Source organism: Mus musculus, chromosome 8 (assembly GCF_000001635.26).
Source record: "Mus musculus strain C57BL/6J chromosome 8, GRCm38.p6 C57BL/6J".
NCBI classification, from domain to species: Eukaryota; Metazoa; Chordata; class Mammalia; order Rodentia; family Muridae; genus Mus; species Mus musculus.
In genome coordinates, this window is record NC_000074.6 from 33,071,043 (window position 1) to 33,098,330 (window position 27,288).

The following is a 27,288-nucleotide window of genomic DNA, read 5'->3' on the forward strand; positions in this document are numbered from 1 at the left end:
TGTCGATTCTCAATCTTACATGTGCTCTTGGTCTTATGAGAAAGAATTCATGAGAGTGGAGGCTTGACACAGCCTCAACTAGGTCACAGGACAGGATGTGAGACGGAGACCTGCAGAGAACAGAAAGACATCAAGCATGTCACTACAAAATGACATCCACAGTGTGTGTGTGGGGGGGGGGTTGCCTGAGGAATGGACGCTCCTCAGCATGCAGAGGCTCCTGTGGGGCTATTCAGAACACAACTGTTTCCTCCTTCTTACATTTCAGGAGATGCATTACTTACAAGATGCTTAGAACTGTCTGGAAACCCTTAAGCTTACAAGCGAGGGGCGGCATGAAAAGCCTGCTCTCAATGGCTTCCTGAGATATTTGAGTCAAACTCCATCCCAGATGAAGACGCGTCCAGTTACCACTGAGGACAAGGGTCTTGGAACCAGCACTCGCCTGCTGTGGACCGGCAGACATGGGTATGTCTTCAGACCCACTGGGCAGAGCCACGACTAGAGGGGCTTGCTCCTCATAGATGGGTGTTTGAAGTTGGAAAGGAGGATGCGATTCGGGCTCGTCTCCATTTGTAACTGAAATCATTTTATCCACACAGCTCATGGGAATCCAGTTCTGCTCTAGTCCCGATCCCCGCAGTGTTCAGACTAGCCCAATTTTATCATGCCCTGTAACAGGAATAGTGGGGCCACCTCTATGTAAACAATAGGGGCCAGGCAGCCAAAAAAAGCAGGCATCTCCTGCATGAGAACATAACTGAAGACTGCCTGAGAGACCAAGTATTGCTGGTGCAGACAATGCCAGCCAATCAGGAACTGCCAATGAGTCGTGGGCGTAGAGTATTAAAGGAGCTTCCAGCAGCATTCAGATGAGCTCCCTGTGTTGTTTCTTACCTGCTCCAGAGTCCATGTTGCTGACTCCGCACTACCTCACCTACAACCCCCAAGAGTAGTCCAGGACACGGGCAACAGTGCCTGCTACAACAAACCTAACTTCTATATAATTTCGTTATCAAGACTGTGGTTTAGGGACAGCAAGATGGCCCTGAGGGTTAAGAACCCTTGCCACAATCCTGGCAACGTGAGTTCAATCCTCACCAGGGAGGAAGAGAACCAGTTCCCACAAGCTGTCCTCTGACCACCATACTTGCATTTAGATACTCCTCCCACGTACACACATACACACACAAATAAATTAATAATTATAGATAAATAAATGTTTTAAGAGACTGGAGTTACATGATAGGATCTGTAAGCTCTGTCTTGACTTGATTTCCTGGGAAGCTGCACTTTCCTCAGTCTGCAAACGCATCCTCACCAGTAGACAGGCCCCAGTACACTAGGGAAGGTTGCTTCTGATATGTAGACAGCTTTGGAAGGGCACGATATAGGAATGTCTTCCCTTGTTTTCTGCTCCAGCCAATGACAGACAATTTTCTATCTGTCAATACATCTTGGTATTTTATGTCATGGGTTATGGTGCCCTTGGGCAAAAAAAAAAAAAAAGCCTTGAAAAATCCCATAAAAGATAATTTGCTAAAGTTATTTCATTGATGGGGAATTTATAAGGGCTGAAACTGAGACAACGAATTGGTTGTTTTACAGTGATACTGCACTGCCAGGGGGGGCAGCTAAGCTTGGATTTGCATGAAGGGGTCTGTATTGGAAAGCAAATGGCCTCGGCTGGAATTCAGACTGTGTGATACTGGACTATCTGGGTGATTGTTAGTGTTACTTGTTCAACTGAGCCTCAGTTTCCACAAGTGCAAGGTACAAATAACAACACATACTATCTACACTGATCACAACTCTGATTCAATGAGACTGAGGTCTAGTTTGAAATAACAGGTAAGTGCCGGTTTATAGCTAATATATCACAGAACAACACCGTACAAAAGAACTTTCTTTGGCAGCAAAACTGTTGTGTATACATGCTGCCTGGTACAGAGTAGCTACCGAGCAACTGAAATGTGGAGAATGTAATTTAAAAAGTCAAGTTTCTGTGTTCTTTACCATCACTTTATAATTTTAATGACACACGGCAAGTGACCACTGGATACAGATTAAAAACTAGAGGCAATCTGCAGTTTGAGCTTGCCCTACATTCATTTCATATTTCTCCAAGGATAATGTCCAGGTTCTTCTTAAAGGGAACCTTGTGTGGATGTGAACTGTCTCCTCGGGCTCACGTTTCGAAGAGGCTCATTCCCAACAAAAGATGACATTTGGAGAGACTTGGACCTTCATACAGTGGAGCCTGTTCTACAGGAGGAGGCCTCTAAAGGGGAGCCTTTGAAGGGTGTGGCTGAGCCCGTGGCTTCAACTGTTCTCTCCTTCCTGGCTCACTACCCTATGAACAGCCTTAGTCTTCTACTTTAGACAGGGATGGAGCTATTCAATATGTCTCCCCATGTTGACTAAATCCTACGAGGCAGATTATATGCTTCTATCCCTGAGTTGTTTCGATCATGTCTTTTGGTCACAGACATGTAAACTAACTAACATGGAGGGATTATCTTTTTTTTTTTTCTAATTGGATATTTTCTTTATTTACATTTCAAATGTTATCCCCTTTCCCAGTTCCCCCTCTGCAAACTCCCTAATCCATCCCCCCTTACTCTGCTTCTATGACGGTGCTCCTGCACCCACCTACCCTCTCCCTCCTCATTACACTAGGGCATCAAGCCTTCATAGGACCAAGGGCCTCCCCTCCCATTGATACTAGATAAGACCCCTTCAGCTCCTTCAGTCCATCCCCTAATTTCTCCACTGGGGTCCCTGTGATCAGTCCAATGGTTGGCTGTGAGTCTCCACATCTGTATGGTCAGTATCTGGCAGAGCCTCTCAGGAGACTGCTGTATCAGGCTCCTGTCAGCAAACACTTCTTGGCATCAGCAAAAGTGTCTGGATTTGATATCTGCATGTGAGATGGATCCCTAGGTGAGGAAGTCTCTGGATGGCCTTTCCTTCAGTCTCTGCTCCCTTCTTTGTCCCTGTATTTCCTTTATACAGGAGCAATTCTGGATTAAAATTTTGGAGATGGGTGGGAGGCTCCATCTTTCAATAAAGGGGAGAGGGCATGCCTAACCTCTAGATATGGTCTCAACAGGTTCTACCTCCCCTCTGTGGGGTGTTTCAGCTAATGTCATCCCCGTGGGGTCCTGGAAGGCTCTTGCTTTCCTGGCATCTGGGACTTTCTGGTTGCTATTCCCAGTTCCCCATTCCCCATTGCTACAGACCTCTGTTCAATTTCCTGACCCTCTGTACATCTCCTCCATCTCCTTCTATACCTGATTCTTCTCCTCTTTTTCACCTCCCCCTCTTCTCTTCCTCCTAAGTCCCTCCTATCCTCTACTTCCCTAGATGATTTTGTTCCCCTTTCTAAATAGAACTGAAGCATCCACTCTTTTGTCTTCCCTCTTCTTGAGCTTCATGTGGTCCATGAGTTGTATCGTGAGTATTACATGTTCTTTGCCTAATATCCACTTATCAGTGAGTATATACCATGTGTGGTCTTTTGTGACTGAGTTACCTCATTCAAGATAATGTCCTCTAGGTCCATCCATTTGCCTAAGAATTTCATAAATTCATTCTTTTTAATAGCTGAGTAGTACTCCATTGTGTAAATGTACCACATTTTCTGTATCCATTCCTCTGTTGAGGGACATCTGGGTTCTGTTCAGCTTCTGACTATTATAAATACAGCTGCTATGAACATAGTGGAGCATGTGTCCTTCTTACCAGTTGGAGCATCTTCTGGGTATATGCCCAGGAGTGGTATAGCTGGGTCCTCAGGTAGTACTATGTCCAATTTTCTGAGGTAGCACCAAACTGACTTCCAAAGTGGTTGTACCAGCTTACAATCTCACCAGCAATGGAGGAGTGTTCCTCATGTTGTATAATCCCCAACCATAAAATTATTTTGTTGCTACTAGATACCTGTAATTTAGCTACACTTATGAATCATAATGTAAACATCTGATATCCAGGATATTGATATGCAACCCCAAATGGGTCATAAACCACAGGTTGAAAACCTCTGCTCTAGACCATAGGTACTCCAGTGAGCCCAGAGGCTGACATTTCCTGCCAGGACTTTGAATTCTGAGTTTACAGGAACTGGGAGCAAAAACAAAACAAAACAAAACAAAAAAAACTAAACTGTCTGGAGCTGATGCAGGTCAGGGTTGGAGGCATCTCTGGGTCCTCTCTCCAGCACTTGCTTCTTCTAAGCTTCTCTGTTTTCAAAGCCACCACTTCCCTAAAGATTGCCTCACGCTGTGTCAGTTAAACTATCCCCTATGAATTGGAAATAGCCTAGCCAAGATATATGATGGCACAGTGCCAAAACATGGCAGGAATCAAGGAGAGTCAGAAAAATTCCAAGAGCTAATTTTACAGACATTCTCTTTCTCCCTCCCCCTCTCCCTTTCCCCCTGCCCCTCCTTCTCTCTCTCCCTCTCCCTCTCCACTTCTCATCTTCCTCTCCCTCTCTGTTTCTCCCTCTCCCTCTCTCCTCTCCCCTCCCTCTCCCCCTCCTCTCTTCCTCTCTCTCTCTGAATAATCTCTAGATTTATTCAACTCTATTCAAATACAATGTTAAGCATTTCTTTTGTCTTTCTGCCTGAAAAACAAAAACAAAAACACCTCCCCATAAAGTAAAACTGAATAGAGACGTTAGCAGGAGTGATTATGCCTAAATTTCCCCCAGACCCCTTGTTCTCTTTAGCACTTCCCATTTTTCTGTAAGGTCCAGTGATTTCTGATGTTTTCAAATCTCATTACATCTTTGCTAGAAGTCCCTCCAGTGGCTTCCTGTCTCATGCAGAGTGAAAACATCTTCTTCAGGAAATTCTCACAGAAGTAATAAAAAGTTTTAAAGGGGGGTGGGGGAGGCCTAACTAAACCCTGCAGGGTTTACAGACAGTGCTTTTTGATCGAAGGCATCACACTGGACGTTACAGTGGGATCCCACTAGGGCAAGCTGTGGTTTCTAAGGGTGAAATAAGCCTATCAATTGAATGATGGTTTGGTATATTTCCCGGCTTCAGAATGCATGGTTGCAGTTAATATATGCACCCTTCCTTGACACAGTAAACCCTAAAACAGAAGGAGTTATCACTGTAATTCTGCTGTCAGTATCTCAAAGGATAATTTTATTTTATCAGAGTAAATAAAAATTAAATATAGAAAAACAGTAGCTAGCCATTTAACGGGCAATTAATGAGCAGTTCTATGCACATAAATGAGAAATATGTATACAAGACTACTTGAAGGTCTAAGAACATGGATAAAATTACTTGTCTTTCCTGTCTTAAAAATGGGGAGGATCTGCCAGGAGCTGTGGGGTTGGCCCTCCCGTGGTGTGCCTAATGTGTATTGCGGTGTTCTTCTGACTCACGGCCCTGGACTCTTACTCTTCATAGTGCCCCGCAGCAGCTGGCAAACATGCCAGTCGTGTTCCTCACACCTGCTCTTTCTGCACCTGGGACTCTTCCCCCTAGCTATCTTCAAGGCCCTGACCCCTGATCCCTGATCCCTGACCCCTGACCCCTGACCCCACTCAGTCACCTTCTGAGTGTGCCTCTATCCCCTGCCTCAGTGCCTCCTCCCAAAACCCCCACTTCTGCTAAAGTTTTCTGCCTAGATATGAATGAAACATTTCTCTTAATAATCATTTTCCTCCCTCCCACTTGAATACAACCCTCAGGTGAGCACAGAGCATAGTGTTTATTCTTTGCTTTATTTCTTTACAGCTCAAACCATCACCCAGTGCCCAAGAGGCCCTCGACAAGTATATTCTGAATGAACCTGTCTTTCCCAACCTACAGAGATTGGTTTTCTGTTCCCACACTCTTTTCTTCTCTCTGAGATTTCTCTCTGTTTTTTCTCCTTGACAAACCCTCCAACCTAAGAAGTCTGTCCTAGTTGTAAACTGCCTTAGTCTAGATTACAATGACTTGCTTTTATATCCAACAGATTCAATTAATTTTCTTGAGTCTCTTTCAAGTGCCTGACGCCATTTGAAATGCTAGGATGTGGCAGCCTCTGCTGGTGTCTTTGGCCATATCCGTTGACCCAGATAACTGTACTGGCAGGTATAAGCACCAAGTCCCTGGGCTTTAGGCAGTCTTCCACCTCTGTGTGGCTTCTGTGTCTTTCATGTCCTTTATCTGGCACCAAGAGACCTTACCTATGACCAGTTATAACCATAAATATGAGATGACACCATTTACCCAAGGGAGAATGAGTATCTCTCTCTTTGATGTCTCCTTATAGGACCTGCGTGTCCATTAAGGGTTCTGAGCTCTAGCTGCCCACAGCAGTAACTTTTCACTATATACCTGGATCAACTCTTGTCTACCTCATGCAGTCATTTCTTCACCTGAAGTTCTTGGGATTGTTTCCCAGCTTGGTTCTCAGACTGTTAAGGATAGGGGAGTATGGAACTACCCAGTTAACCATACCCAGTGGACCTGTAAGATACCAGGTGCTGAGAAGTTCTTGAGTTCCCTGTGACTAAGCCTAGAGCTTACATCCCTGCTCTGGAACACAGCCTGGGACCCAAGAGCCAGTCAGATGTTGACATTGGTCTTCTCCCTTCATTTTCTGTCACCGTAACAAATGTCTAAGATTGGGTAACAAGGAAAAGAGTTCCTTTAATCCCATGGTCCTGGTGACTGGCAGGGGCAAGAGCAGAGAGCCATCTCTGTCACATGTCTTATGAGCTATAATCCACAGTGGAAAAGCAGAACCATTGTCAAACTTAGACAATGAGGTCATACCCAAGAGGGGATGATGAAGGGCCGTACTGTCTCTTTAAGAATTGGTCCTAATTATACTTAGGTGATCCACGCAAGATCCACCTAGATACCTTCATGAAGGTGAAGTGCCACCAAATCTCACTAACATTCCTCCAGGAATCAAACTTCATGATGAATTTTAACAAAAGCTAATCACATCACACTCAAACCATGACACTGTCTCAAGTATGTCACCTGAGAGTATGTAAGATTCTACAGTAACCTTCCTCCTCATCTATACTTGAAAGATCCCCTTTCCTCCTTTCTCCTGCTTCCTTCCCTTTCTCCTTCACTTCTCACTGGACCTCCAGAAAAATAGAATCAGGACGAGATGAAGAAGAGACTGAGAATCTAACTTTCCATGGCTGAGGAAGATGCTGACAGAGAGATGGGGCGCTGGACCACTCACTGTTCACGCCTCAGGGTAAGTGCAGGCTTAGAGAACAACTAGATCATTCAGAGCACATCAGAGTGGAGTTTGCCAGCAATGACATCACCACAATGACAGCAATGACAGGCCCAGCCCCTATACACAGCTGCTAGGACAACAAAAATGAAGTTGAGACTGATTATCATATCACAGGACATAAATCCCCATTTCTATTAACATGCAAAAGAGAAGCAGTTATTCTGTTTGGAACTTCAATGGAAGGTTGGGGTTTTTTGTTTGTTTTTTGTCTTTTTTTGTTTGTGTGTGTGTGTGTGTGTGTGTGTGTGTGTGTGTGTGTGTGTGTGTGTGTTTTTACTTAGGATGGATCCTTTTATTTTTGTTTCCCTAGCATTCTAGGTAGATGAAAACACAGGTTTCAATTACTTAACATGCTCTCCTATCCTTTTCTCTCTTCTTTTTCCCTCTCCTTCTCCTTTTCCTCTTCTTCCTCTGTCTCTCTGTCTCTTTGTCTCTCTCTCCCCCAATGATGACAGTTTAAGTGAGTGATCAATACATCAGAAATTCAGAATCTAATGCGAAGCAACCACTGTAAATACAGGCCCCTGTATAATGATATGAGAACATCCGTCTGGATGCAGACCCTATGATGATATACAGGCACCCAACTGGATGCAGGGAAGTTTCTGTTGTTCGCAATCAGGAGCCCAGATGTCATCTCCACAGGGCAAATGTAGAACTTCGGACACCTGTAGCTACTTTTCCCTATTATAGAATGTTATCTAGACAAAAAGTTAGTCAGTACACTTATGGTTTTGCTTTTTGAATTTAAGTAGACTATAGACACAAAGCATACAAATTGTTCTTTGTGATCAACAAACTTTGCTTCTGAAACAACCAGATGTGAATGGGAGTTGGGAACGGCTTAACTCTTTCAACACAATGACCATCTATTTAGAATTTAAAATTAAAATATATTCAATGTCCCTGTAGTTTCCAAGTTACTAAAAATTACAATATGAATGGGAAGTATCTCAAAATACCACCTTTTATCGAGAGAATAGTACAATGAATGACAAACATCTTCAGCTAAAGGTAACTCATGGAGACGTCCCCAGTGCTTAACACTTGAAAGATCATAACAGGGAGTTGAATAGGAATAATTTGTGTGTGTGTGTGTGTGTGTGTGTGTGTGTGTGTGTGTGTGCCTGTGTCTGTATCTACGTGTGTGTGTGCCTGTGTCTGTATCTATGTTTGTGTGTACCTGTGTGTGTCTGTGCATGTGTGTCTGTATGTCTCTGTCTGTCTGTGTGTCTCTGTGTATGTGTGTCTGTGTGTATGTGTGTCTGTGTGTATGTATGTCTGTGTATCTGTGTGTTTATGTGTCTGTGTGTGTTTTTGTGTTCACAGGACATATGCTTTATGCTACACCATTGTAATAAAGCTACAACCTCCATGGCTGTGTAACATTCCCCACTTCTCATTTCTGGTAGGTGACTTCCTTTGTCTTTCTGTCTGCCTGCCCTTCAAGAAACACCTTACTCATCACTACTTATCAAGTCTTTGTGTCACATGGGACCACATGGCCCCAAATTCTTGTAAGTCTGCTCTCTGTATTTTTTTTTTAATTCTCCAAATAGAAGTCAGAACAGCCTGGGTGATTTCTGCTTCCACACTAGTGTTTTATGTTATTTATGATTGCTATTATTGTCAGAATTTATAGCAATCGTTAGGCAACAGGCATTTTGGCGGTCTCGGCCAGCAATCTGTCACTATCCTCCTCGGTTGAAGGAACTGACTGGAAAGGGCATTAGCAGCTACAGGGTACCCAAAGCTCCAGCCAGTCTGTGGTCAGGATGATGCAATCCTCCTGTGAGAGGCAATGAGGTCTGAGGGGGCAGGGCAGAGGAGGGGGCACAAGAAATGGCGAAGATCTGACATAGTCTCCAAACCCTGGAAGCCAGAACATCAGCGATGAAAAGGGAACAGGTCACAGCAGACCCCAAGTCCGAGGACTTCAAAGACTGCCTGCACCCTGAGCAGAAACAGGGTTCCTTCCCTCATAGCATATCAAAATTAGATATGCCAAAAGAGGTTTTTTTTTTTTCTCAAGGCCAGGAGCAATGCCAGCTTCTTGATTCCAACTTAGCATTCACAGTACCAAACCCACGCCTGCCCTGTGACTCAGAAACTAATAAAAGGAAGACCTGATCTGGTCAAGAACATAACCGCCCAAGCCGAAAGGCATGGTGTCAGACACAGCAATTAACGTCACAGGTTAATTTGAATGATTGTCAATTTGCGGGCAGCATCCTTCAGGAATACAAATCCTCATCTCTTACCTGAATAGCTGTCAAACTCCCTCCCAGCCACAATACCAGCAAAGGGGAAAAAAAATGGAACGAGCTGACTGCCACCCTGGGGTGTCAATGATGTTCATGTTACTACAACCTCTTACGCTTGGAGGGTGATGCCGTTGCCTTTGCAAAGTGTCTGTAATATGTTATCTCATTTGAGGTTTATGAGAACTGCCCACGTTGTATTTTATTTTCAGGAGCAGGAGATAATGCCCTTGGAAGAAGATAATACGTTAGTAGGCTACAAATCTCCAGTCCACCCTGACTCCTGCTTGCTACCACTAAGCAAGTCACTCCCTCATGTGCTTCATTTCTCTGAATTGTGAGCCAAAAAAGAAAAACAAACAAAAAACAAACAAACAAAAGATGATTCTTCTCAGACATTTTGTCCCAGTGATGATGAGAAAACTAGCTAACACAGGTGTTTGAGTGTGTTCTCTATAACTCTTTCATGGTAGATCTGGTAATAGTGGCTCCTAAGCAAACTGAAGAGACTGGCACAGAAAGGTGTCAGCCATGACCGAAAGAATAATCCACAGCCCAGACCAGCTACACCAAGAGATCTGATTCTATCATGACACTCAAAGCAGCCTACAACTTAAAGCTTATAATTTATTTCTAGAGTCGTCCATTTAATGTTTCAAACCGTAGATAACCAGAGGCAACCAAAATTATGCCAGGGTAGCCTTGGGGAGGGGAGGGTCATTGTTCCTCAAAGATCTGTAGGAGCCTTCCCTTTTCCTATTGCTATGTATTTTCTTTGCCTCAGTGAGACCATGACTGATATAATCCCAGGACACAGATTTCTAAAGATGAGACGTGACTACTAATTTGGTCATTCTCTTAAACTTGAACTTGGCACTAAGTTACTCATCAAAGCCAAATAGCATGTCACTAACTTGTGGCATGCAGGGACAGTGCAACTAACCAAGTGATCACCTGTAACTGGTCATGGCGAAGTGTTAATTGAAGGAAAAACTTTGGAAGTCCCAGTGAGGCTGAGCTTGTCAATTGTTGACAGCTGCTATAATGGCAACCATCTTTGATATGAAATTGTTGCACCAGAGTAGACTGTGTGTACCACCTAAAGAAAGGCAACAATTCGTTGTTCCATCAACTGACTCAATTCATGAGTACTCGGTATGAACCTTACATATCTTATAGCATAGGGACTGATATCTTTAAAAATAAAACACAAAAGTTAATTGAAAGAAACTGAATTATATCAATTGAATTTAATCTTATGAGAGGTTTTTTTTCCATCTTAGAATTTAATTAAGAATTATTGAGATCCTGAAGTCAAAATAGAAAAGCAACCCACTGGTTGAACAGAAACTGGGGTCTTGATTTCCTGAGTCTTTAACAGTAAGTATGGCTTCCATTCGTCTCCAAAATTCTCTATGGTTTGAGCCAAGCCTACTACCATTGCCATCTTTGCTGGCTTGCTAGGGAGCCTCACTTCAGCTCTTCCCCTCCCAGCCTGCTCAACAGTGCTCAGCTTGGCAGATCTCAGTTTGCTCAGGGATGCTCCCCAGCATCATTAACTCATGGCTCCTTCATCCCAGCGGGATTCTGGGGAACTCAACCTTGCAGTAATTCTTATTTTGTCATACTCAGTGATGTGTTAAAGTGAATCACGGTCCAAAAAACCAGAATAATCCCTGATTCTGTCAGTGTTCCAAAGCAAGAGACTTCTAGATAAAATAAAACCCAGAGTAATAAGAGCAGTACTCACAGAGGACGTTTTCTAGAAACACAAATATCTAGAAAGTTGGGAATAGAAACTTGCGACCAACTGTTTTTCAGATATGTTGAGGACTTAGATGGGAGAAATAACTGTATGGCTTCAATGTTTACTTCCTTAGCTAAATCTAAAAAAACACAGCTCTCATGTTCAGAGTCTAGAGTTTTAAAAAGGTTTTTTGATAATGTCAAGAGGCAAGATGTATCAGGACAATCAGCGAGTTTGTGGGGGGGCTGGTTTCCTTCCTAACACGGAGTTTGCTCACTTGACACTGAATGATGAGCCTATTCCTGGGAGCTGGCACTGTGAAATTCAACGTCTTTTTAAGTAAATACATTGAATTTATATTTCTGTCTGGAGGTAAAGACCTCAGTTCTTCTTGTGCAATCTCTGTATAATTTAAAATCCTTAATTCTAATGTAAGATAAAATATAGAGAATATCATGTTTAACTTTGTGAGAGAAATAATGAATTATTAAGGAGCCTGTGGAAGTAACAAACGTTTTTAAATTAGGAAATGACTTCTAAAGAAGGTTTTTAAAATTATTCAAAATTGGGTTGTATGTAGTAGTATATAGCTTTAATCCCAGTGTTCAGGAGACAGAGGCAGGCAGATCTGTCAGTTAAAGACTAACCATATTTATATACCAAGTTCCAAGCTAGTCAAGGCTATACAGTGAGACCCTGTCTCTTTTTTTAAAAAATCATTGTCTTCATTCAAAATCACAAGATCATCTCGTGGCTGCCCCCCAACTCAGTGGTCTACCCACCTTCTCACTTTAAGCAATGATTTTTTTTTATAACTACTAACACATATTAATGATACAAATTAGGGAGTTTCACCATCACTTATACCTGAGCAATGTTTTATATCTTTGGTCAACCAAATGGACTGGAAATTTTTATGGATTCAAACAGGAGCCAGGGCATTCCGCCTTTGCATTGCGGGCCAGCCTACCTTCCTGACATGGATAGAGGGTACCACTATGATGGACAAATATGTGATAGGGAGATTGACAGATAGAAACACAGAGCAACATGCACACTGGAAAGAGGCAGAACCAGAGACTCAAGGGCAATGAACACCAGGCTGATGAGAGTAGCCTGCACCGCCACCTGAGACCTTGATGGTATCCACGCTGTGCTCGAGCCGAAGGCATGTCCAGGGCTGAGGTCATACCACAGATAGCGTCTGTGTTGATGTCTGTGGCCTGTATTACCAGCCAAGGCTGTGAGGACACCTGCATTCTGTGCTGTCACCTGAAACCATGTTGATACCCAAGGGCTATGCTGCCACTTGAGGCCATACTGATCTGAATGGCCTCTGCTGCCACCTGAGACCATGATCTGGGCCAGGCTGTCTCCAACGGCCTTGTCTGGGTCACAGAACCTATTGCAGCTGGGGTTGGGTTCATGGCCTGTGCTGTCTGTTGGCAAAACGGGTATGGAAATGATTGATTCATGTTCCTGCTAACTACAAAGAGCAAGAAAGCTACTTTTGCAGTGATATCAGTGACTACAGATACATGGTTTGAAAAGAAGGCATAGAAGGCTTCTATGACAAGCCTTACCCACATCCAACCCCCCACCACCATCACCACCAAAGTAACAGCCTAAACAAGGAAGACATCAGGAAATCTCTTAAAAGTGTGACAATGATGCTAGGTTAGTTAGGCTCTGGTACGGGTGAGGAAGGGGAATGACACAGTTCTATTTAAAGGGGCAGGTCATTGAGAGTTTTACCATGCTCCAGTGAGTATATAGATAACACTAACTGGACTTTGTTTATTTTTATTTGGGGAAGAGATGTTGGTAGGACAGGGAGGCCTGGGAAGTGGGTGTGATGGTGTACATGATATGAAATTACCAACAACTCAATAAAAATATTAAGTTGGAAAAAGTCAAGGCATAGCTAACAGTACCAAATTTACCATTGATCTACATCACAATCTACTTACCCATTTAATTTTGAGTCACGGTCTCGCTAAGCTGCCCAAGCTAACGAGCAACTCACTGTCTTCTACTTCTGGACTTAAACTTGGAATGCATCTGCCTCAGCTCTCCAAGTAGCTGGGATTACAGGTCTGTGCCACAGGGTCTGACTTACCTCACTTACCATGATATCCTTAGGTTCTGTTATGGTTTGAATATGCTTGGCCCAAGTAATGACTCTATTAGAAGGTGTGGCCCTGTTGGAGTAGGTGTGTCACTGTGGGTGTGGGCTTTAAGACCCCTATCCTAACTGCCTGGGAGCCAGTATTCTGCTAGCAGCCTCCAAACAAAGATGTAGAACTCTCAGCTCCTCCTGCACCATGGCTGCCTGGATTCGGCCATGTTCCTACCTTGATAATAATGGACTGAACCTCTAAACCTGTAAGCCAGCCCCAATTAAATGTTGTCCTTATAACAGTTGCCTTGGTCATGGTGTCTGTACACAGCAGTAAAACCCTAACTAAGACAGGTTCCAATCACTTTACTTCAAATAATAGGATATCATTCTTTTGATGACTAAATAATATTCCATTATTAGATAGATAGATAGATAGATAGATAGATAGATAGATAGATAGATAGACAGATCACTTCTTCCTATGTGTCCACTGATGAGCACCAAGATTGATTCAACACCTTAGCTAGTATGAATAATACAGCAACACACATAAACATGGAATTAATATACTAACATAATTTCTTTTGAATTTATACCCTAGGAGTGGGATAATGTATTAATAGCTACTGAAACACATCTATGTAGGGATCATAATATCTAGTGTTCTGAAGAAAATCAGTATGATTGTAATTCACAACATCTCCATATATTTTTTATAAATCATTAGAGGAATAGATCTCAAGGGCCACAAACACAAAAGAACAATACCCAGTAGAGGCTGGGTAGTCCAGCAATGGCTGTCTGCTTGGTGGAGAGTCAGAGTGATCTGGGTCTTCTCAGGCTAAAAGCCTGGGTATCTCAGGACTGCCAACCTCACACTGAAAGCATTCAAATGCGCGTCCATACCCTGCTGCTGCTATCTCTCCAGGCAGCTCCACCCAGACAACAACTATTCAAATACAATTCAAAGTGGACTTAACTCAATTTGTTCCTGGAATTCAGAAATGTTATTTGCAGAGATAGATGATCTATCAGAATGATAAGAATTAAACACTATATAAATTACTTAGCCATACAATCCTAAGAGGTCCCTGTTGTATGAAGTCGTCATATGCTTCATTGGTAAAGACACTATCATCTGTATCCGTTCCTTCAGTCGTCCCCTCCCCATTCAGAATGTCACCATGACGACAAGTGCACTGGGCTGCCTTAGAAGCAACTACAAGACGTGAGAGGGTGGCAGCTGTCAGGACCCCTGGAGGTGCATATTAAGTGGAACAATCCAGCTATGTATGTGCTTCTAGACAGTTAGCATATTTTAAAAGTGTCTTTCCAAATTATCCATAAATGCACCATGTCCCTTCTTTTTTACACATAAAGCTTCAAAAAGGAATTATTTATACCTAAGTAGCTGATATAGGCTTACAGACATCATCCTGCTCCAGAAGCAGTGAGTTCAGGAGCAAAGCTTCCATGTAGCACTACTGGACAGAGACTGTGAATTCCAAAGTATCACTAACGCTATGCTTCTTATGGTAATAGTCGGGCCAACACCTGTAGATGTTTTAAGTGCTTGAAGAACAGTATTGAAAATTTTATTTACATCCTTAACTTTGCCTCTTGCTTTATATCACCTTAATATTTTATAGTTAATATAGCTAGGGAGAATGAGTGTACAAGAAAGCAATTGGCAGAAGGTCACATCACTAGTCAGTGGTTGCTCACGACATTTCTACCACCTTCCAAATCTGTCCATTCATCACATTCCTCTACCCTAGCTGTGGAGCGGGGAGCTGGCCTCCATGCACCATATAAACTGATTATCTTTGTCCTCTAGCTTCTACAGACTTGAGTCAATGTGAGACAACGGGAAATTATAAAGCAGGAGAAGACAACAGCAATGAAGGCAATTCATGACCTGGTTCCTTGTCTGCTTTGCGACAGGAAGACTGTGCCTATTTTCTTTTTCTGGAGTTTGAAAATGCAGGAGAAAGAAGAGATCTCAACTTCCTGCAGGGAAGCACTTGACCACAATTCACCAGCAGTCCGGTTCTCTTCCGTTTCTGACAGCCATCCCCTGTCCTTTGCCCGTTTTGCCAGTAGGGGTGTGGCTGTCTAGTTATCTATAGCCCCAAAAAGCCTTTTCATGTTTTATTTCCCCTCTTTATATCTGCCAAGAAGCTCACACATATTAAGAGAGGACCAAGACTGGGACCCAGGTTTGATGGTGGTGAGGTCAGTGCTCCTCCCACTGGCCCACACTGTCTCTACCTTCACTGCCTTGTGTGTCTGTTTTCCTAACAATCATGCTGCACACTGACTTTCTTTTCTCCTGAGACACTGTCTCCATTCATTCTCAAACAACTCGCATTCCCAACTACATTGTGTGCTACATGAATGTGTCTTGTAAATGAGTTCTTTATTGTCATCCTCGATTGGCTGAGCACAGTCAAGGATGTGTGGGGTCAATTTTGAGAAGAAGCTTATTGAGTGTTTCACATCTGGAATGGTGATGTATGGAACCCACGGGTGGGCACCAGCGAGCTGTAAGTGGGAAAGTCCACTCTTAAATACATGTGTAAACTCTTTGAAAATTATCCTAAGAGCGTAAAGGAGCATGTTTCATGTGGGTGTGTGGGTGTGTGTGGGGGGGGGGGGAGACTGGGGAACAGAGATCTACCCTTCTGGAGAGATACTGATAACTTAAGTGTGTGAGTGTGTGTATGTATATGTGTTTACATATCTGTGTGGGGTGTGTGTGTGTGTGTGTGTGTGTGTGTGTGTGTGTGTGTGGTGTATAGACACATAAATATATCCTTTTAAAACTCTATCATGCCTTAGTAAGAACTATGAGAGTCTGAGGCACTTGAACCTGGGCTCACTCCATCATTCCCTGTGCTCTACTTTAGCTTAATAAAGTTTATTGGGGCAACTATAGCCAAAAGGACAAAGATCTATTCTCCCTGGGTGCTCAGCAAAGGAGCCCAATGTCCCTGGGAGGAGAGGCCATCAGCTTCCTTCCCATCATCTCCTGCCCTGAGTTATACTGCTTAAACTTCCAGAGAGTACACTAAAGAAGCCAGGGGCTCCCTCCCTTTACCCATCTCTAGCTCATACTCACAGAGATGGAAATTTGGAAATAGTTGGTCCCTGGTCACTCTCAGCCTTGATCTTTCATAGGGAAGAAGCAAGCAATACAGACCAGAGGCTCCCTCCCTTATGGGCACTCTTAAGGCATGGGTGTCTCTCCAGAAAGATGGTTCTCTATTCCCCAGTCCCATCTCAGCAACAGCTTGGAAGGACAATCTCCAGGAACAGAGATCTTGAATGCTGCCTCCTCTGTGGCTCACTTTATTGAAAGGGAAATGCCTAGCAGAACTCTCAAAATCAGAAGAAATTTTAGTAGTAAACAATTCAGAGAAGACAAAAATCTGCATGAGGGCAGAAAACGAAGCTTAGTTTGACAGACATTACCAAAAGACTTGCAGCTAATGCAAAGCCACTAGGAAAACAGCATACTTCCAGATCTGGCCTCAAAAAGTCATCCCAATGGGGGAAAAAAATGGAGACTTAGCTCAGTGATAGCATAACCCAGTGTGGAGCTCCATCCCCAGCAAGGGAAGAAAACTGAAACAACAAAACAAACCAAATAAACAAACAAACAAACAAAAACCACACACACGTATCCCAACACAAATTTTAATTGAATCAGATTGTAAACCAAGTTATGGCCCGCAGGGCGTTATCTAAAATGATAGAAAATCAGCCATCTACTAGAAGAGCTTAAATCTGGATTTGATATTACCACAGGCAGACAAATTAATAGAAAAATCAGGATAAAGGGCAAAATTCCTTGAGCACTCTTCCCCCGCCCCCAAAAATAGATTATGGAAAAAAATAAAGAAAAGAAAAGAAAGCAGGGGTATAGGAAAAATAATGAGACAAAAGGAACAGAGAAAATAGATATTCTTCTAATTAAAAAAAATGGACCAGTAAAGTAAGTAGGGGCAGGGCTGAGAAAACACCAAAACCTTTGTACACTGCAAAGAAAAATAGAGAAATTGATACTTTGGAGAGTACTTTGTTAGCTCTCAAGCATAATTCTTCTACTGTAATATTTGTTCCAGGGTGTTCAGAGTAGTTTTATTATTGTTGACTAAAAGCTGAAAACAATACACCAGCAACCGTTGCTGTCATCAAGTGACTGTTTCTGTAAACTATAATGTGTATGTACAGTAGGAGGCTACTAAACAATTTTTTAAGAAAGAGTGATAAGTGCAATAGATTGAAAAACCACAAAATCATTGCCCTGAGTTACAGAAATCATGCCAAAGGTGTACACATACTATGGTTCAACTTATATAAAATTCTAACCACTCAAACAATTCTATACTGACAGAGATATGATAATGGGCGGAGACGTGTATTACAAAGTGTCAAGGACAGTCTGAGATATGATGCAATTGTTTTATTATGTTGGTGGTTTCTCTACATCATCCAATGTAATAGAGTTAAGCTGGAGATGCATCTACTGGGCTGTAGAAATCAGAGTGTGCTGGCAAATTTAAACACCATTGACCACAGGTTTGAGCAACCCTGATCTGTAGTGTTTTCCAATTTCCATGCAGTTAACTGTTGGCAGGGTGGCCAATTTCAAGCTACCAATGCAGTTCTATCCTTTAACACAGAGCAGGAAGTGATGGTCCCAGTATTCTTTCTCTGCAAACTACATTTCCAAGCCAACTTGCAAGTAACATCTATGTGACTTGGTTGTTTAATTCTTCCTTGAAATGGGAAGAATGTTGGTGTATGCAGGGATATATCTATACCTATACCTATACCTATACCTATACCTATACCTATACCTATACCTATACCTATACCTATACCTATACCTATACCTATACCTATTGGCTCAAATCCAATAGAAAGTCTTTATTAACTGGATGGCAACTACACTAGGTGTTCAAGGCCTAAGTACATTCCAAATCCTTCCTTGGGACCTTCCTTGGGATGGTTTTTTGGTTTTTTGGGTTTATTTTGTTTTGTTTGGTTTTGTTTGGTTTGGTTTGGTTTGTAAACAAAAGAAATTTGCTCCTCTTTTCCTCTTTTTTATTGTTTTTCATTGCTATTCTTGTTGTTAATTTTTGAAGTCCATACCAAATTAAATTTATAAATACCTTAACAAACTCATCTACTTCTTACTTATTTTATACTCCAATGGTAGCATAAAATGTATTGATCCATTAGTAGACAGGAAGTCAGAAATTAAAAACCATACAAAGCAACGCAAACCTAACTTCAGAGACTCTCCTGTTGGGGTGGGATTTTTAAGAATAAAAACCACATCCTGGGTTGACACCCCTCGAGTTAGCAGGAACAGTTAGCCAGAAGCAGAACTACAAAGCCAGAAGCCAAGGTTAGTACATTTAGGGACTTGCCAGAACTTTGGACTTTGATGGATTAGGTCATTGTTCTTGTTTTTGGCATGTGTTGCTGCCTGTGTGCTGGGCTCCAAGGCCTGAATGGTATTTCCATCATGATATCACTTGTGCTAAGGTCTAGGGGCTGGTTACAAACTCGTTCTGTATAACTTCTTAGCTTCACTTCCTTTCTTGTTGTTGTTAGTGTTAGAGCCAAAATGGGCCCCTGAGATGGCAGTTCTGTTCACACAATGTCCCAAATGACAATCTGGGCTTAGCTCAGACTAGACTCTGATGGGCTAAACAGAGGATTGCTAGTGGATTAACAAAAGCCTAACATCATCACTCCCCAGAGACCTTGGGAAGCAGGTTTCTGTATGTCCGAATGGGACATCTGACTTCTTGTTAACTCAAAGAAGCCCTGCAACTGATCAAAGTCCTCACATTAGCTCCCAGGCTGTCCTGTCCCATGTGCCCACACCCACTGCACTCGCTCCAGGCTGTCCTGATGCATGTGCCCATGCCTGCTACACTACCATACTCCCAGGCTGTTGGAGCTTGACGGTTCTCTCACATCGCAACCTGTCTCTTCAAAACTAGGGACACAAGTGATGCCATTTCAATCCTGATCATATCCATGTTTCTTTCATAATACCTTTGCCCATCTCTACCTATATAACTCAGTTTAATTCAAATGCTTTCTTAGCTACAGAATGCACCATACACACGTGCATAGCTAGTTACTTTTGTCTTCTGAAGTCCCATAACAGTTTCTGTTTCTCTTTGAACAGTTTTCGATGTTTTGCTTCATATTTTAAGACTTAGTTTATGGTATCTGCTTCAGCGAAGCTTAAGTGAGTCTTGCTACAGTTGATACAGCCTGATGCCTTTCTTGCAATAAGTACCCTTTACCTATCACTAACTTAAGGGGGGGGGGGGGTCGTGAGGAATCACCTTCATCGTTGCCCAACTACAATTCTAGTTTTCTCTACTTAGGCAGGAGTCTGCTTGATAAATTGACACATTCCCACAAAATTGGAATTTCATAGATTCTACCAGATTATTATAACATTAAAGGAACAGAACTTATATCAACTTAGATACATTTGGCAAACACATTAGTGAGGTTTTAGATATGGAAATGATCTCCACTACTGAAAGAATTCTTACCAGAGGCTGGATTTTAATAGATCTTATCATTCCCAACATTCTTGATTTGTTTTCACTGACAGAGTAAAACCTTTCAGCTCTCCTAAGTCTTTGATCTCTGGACTTTGCCCTTTCCTTTTCTCTTAATTTCCAAATCAGCCACTTTTCTTCCTAAACTCATCTCTGTCTTATGGTATCTTACCAAGGACAACCAATAACAGCCAACATGCACTCCCAACACGCTGCCTTCCAGCCTTGCATCCTGCACCTACGGACTCAATTAGCCTAAGACTGAGTTCAATTTTCCTCAGGTTAGCGGCTCTATCCAAATGGTTGCCCCTGACCTGAATACTCTCTCCCTGAGACTTGCTGTCATTGGACCATGCAAGCATCCAAAGAAGAGAGGCAGGCAGAGTCCTATCCAGCTGTGACACCTAGGACACACAATGACCATAATGGAATGTCAACTAAGGGTGGAGAAGTGGCACCCATACCTCAGTGGTAACTAACAGCTCTCTTAACAAGATGGAAATGATGCCTGGGATTGACATCTAGCCAGTTACCAGGAACTGGCTGGGTCATAGATCTTAAAGAAGAATCGACAGCCAACACTTTACTAAGCAACATAATCCCGAATGACAGTATAAATCTGTATTCCTATATACACAGATAAGTGTGGTTCTCACTCATCATAAAAGAGGTTTCTTTGGGGCCCACCTCAGGTCCTTCAGGCTTCTTTTTATAAAGTTACTAATGCTGTCACGGGGGCTTCAACTTTATAGCTTCATCTAATCCTAATTACCTGTCAAAAGGACTTTTTTCTCCAAATATGATTAACATATGAATTAGAATACAAAACCTTTCAGTGAGCATAATCACACCTTAACAAACAGCTACTATCACTTCTGAGGTATAAATTTCTGTGACATAATAAAGCATGTGACACTGCTTAAGCAGTGGAGTTGGGAGACAACTGATACTACAGGTGGGTGTCTTTGCAGTGGACAGAGGGCATTACAGACATCCACAACCAGTCAAAATGAAAGGAAAAAAGGCTGTGTGGTCTCTAGTCCAACCTGATAACACAATTCAATTCCTGCATGTGAGGCTCAGGCATCATTGTGGATGAGTGAGGGATAAGGGAGCAGAAAGATTGTAAGAGCCAGAGGAATGAGAAGGTTGCTGTGTGACTGTCTCCTAGAAATGGCAGAGATACTACATCCATGAAGTCTCAATAGCATAGTTGCTTAGACAAGACCTGACCAGAGATGATACCAACAGCCATAGACATGGCAGCATGGAATAGGGAAGATCATGAGGCTTCAAGCCTAAACAAAGAACTACAGGCAAGGAAGAAAAGCTGAGAGCTAGAGAAACAGCCATCATCACCAGGGGAGAGCACACCAGGCAGTCATCCAATATCAAGTGCTCAGCCCTGGAATTACACCTTCAAGGAACAGTACTCAGATGGAGCAGTTTGTATTTATATACTTAGGAGTGTGTGTGTGTGTGTGTGTGTGTGTGTGTGTGTGTGTGTGTGTGTGTGTGTGTGTCTGTGTGTCTGTGTGTCTGTGTGTCTGTGTGTCTGTGTGTCTGTGTCTGTGTGTGTCTGTGTGTCTGTGTGTCTATCTGTGTGTCTGTGTGTGTGTCTCTGTGTGTGTGCCCCGTATGTGTGTCTCTGTGTGTGTATGTGTGTGTGCATCTGTGTGTCTGTGTGTGTCTGTGTGTCTATGTGTCTGTGTGTGTTTCTGTCTGTGTGTGTGCCTGTGTGTGTGTCTCTGTATGTGTGTCTCTGTCTGTGTGTCTCTGTGTGTGTATGTGTGTGTGTGCTTCTGTGTGTCTGTGTGTGTGTCTGTGTGTGTGTGTCTCTGTATGTGTGTCTCTGTCTGTGTGTCTCTGTGTGTGTATGTGTGTGTGTGCATCTGTGTGTGTCTCTGTCTGTGTGTCTCTGTGTGTGTATGTATGTGTGTGCATCTGTGTGTGTCTCTGTCTGTGTGTCTGTGTGTGTGTGTGTGTGTGTGTAAAGCATATACATGGCAATGTATATAAGGGTATAAACATAAACATCTAAAAACACATGTATAAAATGTATGTGTGTGTGCAAAAACAAAAATAGAAGCTATGAAATTTGAGAGAGAATAAGAGAATACATGGGAAGGGTGGGAGAGAGGCAAAGGAAGGGGAAAATTATGTCATTGTATTATCATTTAAAAAAACTTTTAAAAATTATTATTTAAAAAAAAAAGAATGAGCCAAACTAGCATACCTGCTCTGTCTCAACACGTAACACTCTCTGTCATGCTACAGTGAATAGAGAGGCCAAACGAGGCTCTGGCTCATCATTGTCTTGGACTTCTCTGTCAGCACAACCTTGAGAAGAAAACAAACATTTGTACCTTACAAACAGCAACAGAAAAACAAACTAAGACAATTTTCTAACCTATTGTCTTAGTCAGGGTTTCTATTCCTGCACAAACATCATGACCAAGAAGCAAGTTGGGGAGGAAAGGGTTTATTCAGCTTATACTTCCACATTGCTGTTCATCAACAAAGGAAGTCAGGACTGAAACTCAAGCAGGTCAGGAAGCAGGAGCTGATGCAGAGGCCATGGAGGGATGTTACTTAATGGCTTAATGGTTTGCTCAGCTTGCTTTCTTATAGAACCTAAGACTACCATCCCAGGGATGGCACTACCCACACCACAATGGGCCTTTCCCTTTTGTTACTAATTGAGAAAATGCCTTACAGTTGGATCTCATGGAGGCATTTCCCCAACTGAAGCTCCTTTCTCTGTGATAACTCCAGCTGTGTCAAGTTGACACAAAACTAGCCAGTACACCTATACATTCCAAAACTCACTATACAAAGCTTACTTGTAAACTCACTACACAAAGCTTACTTGTTACAAAAGATGCTGCCAACACAGAATGCTATTCCATTTGATCATTCAGACCTAAGGTGGGCAAATGCTGTCCTATCATCTACACACGGCTTGTACAACTTCCAAGACTACTTTGAATATTGTCATTCCCTGGAATATGGGTAAGAAAATATAAAAGAAAAAGAAGTTATGTAAAAGAATTTGTGACTCACACCTGATAACCGTATGCTCATTTTCTCTTTGTGTAGTGTATCAGCCAGCACTTAATTGCCAAGCTGTAAATAACCGCTACCAAAGCTTAGAAATGTAGGCTGGCCGTGGTTCAGAAGGAGAAAGAGCCAAATTACAGAATCTTTCACCTTTGTCATTGATATGGTGACTCATAGACTTGTAATAAAATTTATAACTTAGAGATGCAACATCTTCTATTGGAAAGAGTGCAGCCACTGACATCAGCCATCTCCAGGCTTAAGATTTGCTCAGACACTTAGTATAATTTGACCTTGATTAATATTGTTAACCTCTCTTGAAACTAGATTTCCTCATCTGTAAAATGCAGTGGCCACTCCTAGTTCACAGGGGTCTGATGAAAAGTGGAATTATATAGTTAGAAATTTAACAAAGCATCTGACATAATAGAATGTTCCAAAATGCATCTGCTTGTGTCAGGTCTTGTTCCTAGGCCTAAAGACCTCACAAGAGGAAACTTAAGGGAGAAAGTGTTATTTGCTTGCAGTTTAAAGAGACAGAGCCCATCATGGCCTGGGGCAGAAGGATGATACCCAGGGTCACATGATATCCATGGTCATGAAGTAGAGGGTGAACATGACATGACACTGGACAGTGCTACCTCAGGTCTTGCTACAGTGACTCTTCTTTTAGCAATGCCTCACTTTCTAAAGGTTCTATAACCTTCCAGAATAATGACACTAACTAGAGACCAAGGGTTTTTTGTTTGGTTAGTTGGTTTTGTTTTTGTTTTTGTTTTTGTTTTTACTTGTTTACTTATCTCACTCACTGCCTCCATCCCAGTCACCCCCTCCCACAATCCTTCTGTCCATCCACCCCTCCCCTTCTCCTCTGAGCAGATGGGAACCCCCTAAGAATCCCTCCATCCTGTCACTTCAAATCTCTGCAAAGCTAGGCACTTCCTCTCCCACTGAGACCAGACAAGGTAGCCCAGCTACAGGAACATATGTCAAGTACAGGTAACAGCTTTTGGGATAGACCTGCTCCAGTTGTTGTGGACCCACATGAAGGCCAAGCTGCTTATCCACTACTTTTGTGCAGGGAGGCCTAGGTCCAGCCCATGTATTTCTTTGGTTGGTGCTTCAGTCTCTGAGAGCCCCAAGGGTCCAGGTTAGTTGACTCTGTTGGTCTACCTGTCAAGTTCTTATCCCCTTTGGGGCCACAATTCTTTCTACTGTTCTTCCATAAGAGTCTCCAAGCTCCATCCACTGTTGGCTGTGGGTGTCTGTATCTGTCTGAGTCAGCTGCTGATGGAGCCTCTCAGAGGACAACTTGCTCCTGTCTGCAAGCATAACAGAGTATCATTAATAGTGTTAAGCACTGGTGCTTGACATGGGATGGGTCTCAAGTTGGGCCAGTTATTGGTTGGCCATTGTCTCAGTAACTGCTCCATCCCCAGTGCTTGACTTTTTTGTAGACAGGATAAATTTGGAGTTGAAAGTTTCTGACTGGGTTGGTATAGAGACCAAATTTTTAAATCTCATACCTCCTAAAGATCCTATAACCTTCTAGAAATTGTAGGATACCAAGTGTTTAAACATATGAACCTCTGGGTGACATTTCACATTTAAACTACAGAATAGCAGTGCAACAATGGATCAGGACAACTTAATATCTGTTTCACATATTTAAACAAAAAGGTTTAACTAATATTTGAAAATTCCATCATCAGACATTTCCATCTTTCTACCAAGAAATGATTAGCCCTTTTAATAAAATTAGTGGAAGATAATTTGAAAAAAGTCATATAAATGCAAAACTTGCTTCACAGATGTTCTAAGAATAAAGTGATAAACCCTTAACAAATTCTTGAGAGTTGGATCTTATAACTTTATAGTGGGTACTACTTAGGCAGGGTTCTCAGTTTCTAGGGCTTAAAACTAAAACCCTCTATCTTCCATTTGCAAATATAAGAACCATTGCCTATAAACCAGGCAGACCCTAAACATAACACATTCATTGTGACCAAAGTCTCAGGAGTCTTTGTAAATTACAAGGTTCATAGCACAAACAAGGCCATGATGACATACTAATGTGTTCAATCTCTGCATCAATACAATAAGTCAGGAATATCTTTCACCTCCATTTGCCTTATCCAGTTCAAATCCTTCAGCTGGTTAGAAATAGCTCTGAAAAACTCAAATCCAACAAAACTGGAGTGGGGTATTAGAATGTCCCAAATAATCAATAGAATATAACATGAATAGTGTGTTGGTATGTTTAAAATTCTTTTGTGTGTTTGTATGTGTTCTTATATATAAGTGTTTGTATATGTGTGTATATTCTGTGTGTTTGTTTCTATTTGTGTGTTTGTATGTATTTATGTATGATGTCAGGGGTGGAGTGGGTGTAGTAGTAAGAAAAGTGCCGTAGGAAAGCTTCTTCCAAAATCCATCCCAATTATTGACTTAGAAGGAAACTCCTTTGAAATATAGAATTATACCCTTGTATGCATTGGTATTGCTGCTGCATGAATGTTTTACTCATCTGAGGTTCCAGGAAGCTCATTCTGCAGCTCCCATATTTCTCTTCCCTGCCTGTGGCTCTGGGTCCACATTTAGTTCTTGGTTGTTGCTACATCCTCCAGTAGTGACACTCGTGACAGGACTAGAAACCTGGACGCAGTCCTGAGGCAAAGAGTTTCGTGGAAACTTAGTCTCCTGGAACCATGGCATCCTGTATAACAAATGGTCCAAACTTGTCCTTGCAAATGGATCTGTGTGCTTTCTTTCAGTATTGTTTTATTATAGGTGCCTCCAAGCAATGACTTGCCAAGTACCTAAGCAAAATCGAACTTTGCTTCCTGGGCTTTACCAATGCCCTAGGTAGTCCTTGAGCCTAGAATTCAGTAAGAATGTTGCCTATTCAGTGACATTCAGAATTGCCTCTAGTATTGTATGAGAGATAGTGAAAGAAATCAGGCATTACTATCTACTACATAGAGTTAGAAATCTCAGGGCAAGCTTAGCAGCGTAAATTTAGAATTCTTATTATAGTTATGTATGGCAGATTATATTACTTATTAGTAGAAAGTCCCCCACACTATCACTCAGAATAAAAGCCAAGTTGCTCCCATATACAGGAATTTACAATGGTTTAGGAAGTAGAACGGGCTATGGCTTTAGAGTATTGCATTATTCATGAGAAGGTTAGCTAGAGTGGAACTCCCTAATTAGAACCATGACTTGGGCCTGAAAGCCCTTGCCCCGGGAGTGTAAAGACCTCACACCTGGCTTCTAAGACTATAGCTGACCTTAGATAGAGCTGACTTTGTCTCAGTTGTTTTATTGCCCAGTTTCTGCCAGTCTTTGTGTTTGCATTCCTCTGTTTTGTGTAAGAGTCATTAAGCATCCGGTAACTTCATTGTACCTTGCTGATGTGTCACCTAACGTCCCTATTTTCTTCTGTATTAAAAGTTTGATGCTCGATTTGACAAATTACATTCAGATACCACACTCCCTTGTGTTTGTGTCTTTTTGTCACCCTTTTCATTGTCAACTCCTTGCCTGCCTGTAACCACCAGAACCCCGTTTTCCTGCAGATCGAGGCCCCAATTGAGGTCCGTCTGCAGCAGGTTGTCTACCCATCTCAGATTCTGGCTTTAGTCCATATGGCTGAAGAAGTCGAGGATACCACCAGGGCCAAGAGGGCAGGCAGTGGGAGGCAGACAACACAAGGGATTGCTCTCTCTGTGTTCACAGGTGTTAAGAATCCATGGGTTGCTTTAACAACCAATGAAGACTTAGGTTTCTCATGCCTCCTGGTTCCTTCTCATGGCTGTAAGAAGCACAGTGAAAGAGTTACTCCTGAGACTCTACTGACAATGTCTTTGAAATAACCTTAAAACACACCTATGTTATGGTGGAGTAGTGTTGTTCAGGCAACACCAAGCCACAGCATGAAAAGTTTCAAAGGGAACCAAACTGTAAGTAGGAAAATTTGGGCCCACAGTGAAGTGAGCCTCCTTCAGTGCAGAATCCACATGGCTTAATCTAGTTTTCATAATGAGAATGTCAAGCAAGCTAATGTCTCACTATGGAGATGTGCATGGGAATAGGATTGTGGGGTCTCAGACTTCACATGAGTAGTCCCATCAAGGAGTTTGAATCAGTCAATGAGTTAGAATGCTGGATTATAGATCTCTGACCTATATAGATCATGACTGGAGAGACAGTCATGAT

General features: G+C 42.3%; 1 long non-coding RNA gene across 1 annotated transcript; it reads right to left on the reverse strand.

Moving 5' to 3' along the window:
- Nucleotides 1-9: 9 nt before the first annotated feature.
- Gm39156 lies at nt 10-24,327 on the reverse strand. The gene is made up of 3 exons (XR_870306.1): nt 24,241-24,327; nt 22,244-22,347; nt 10-110 (listed from the first exon to the last, which is right to left on the reverse strand). It is a non-coding gene; the product is annotated as a predicted gene, 39156 (long non-coding RNA).
- Nucleotides 24,328-27,288: the final 2,961 nt, after the last annotated feature.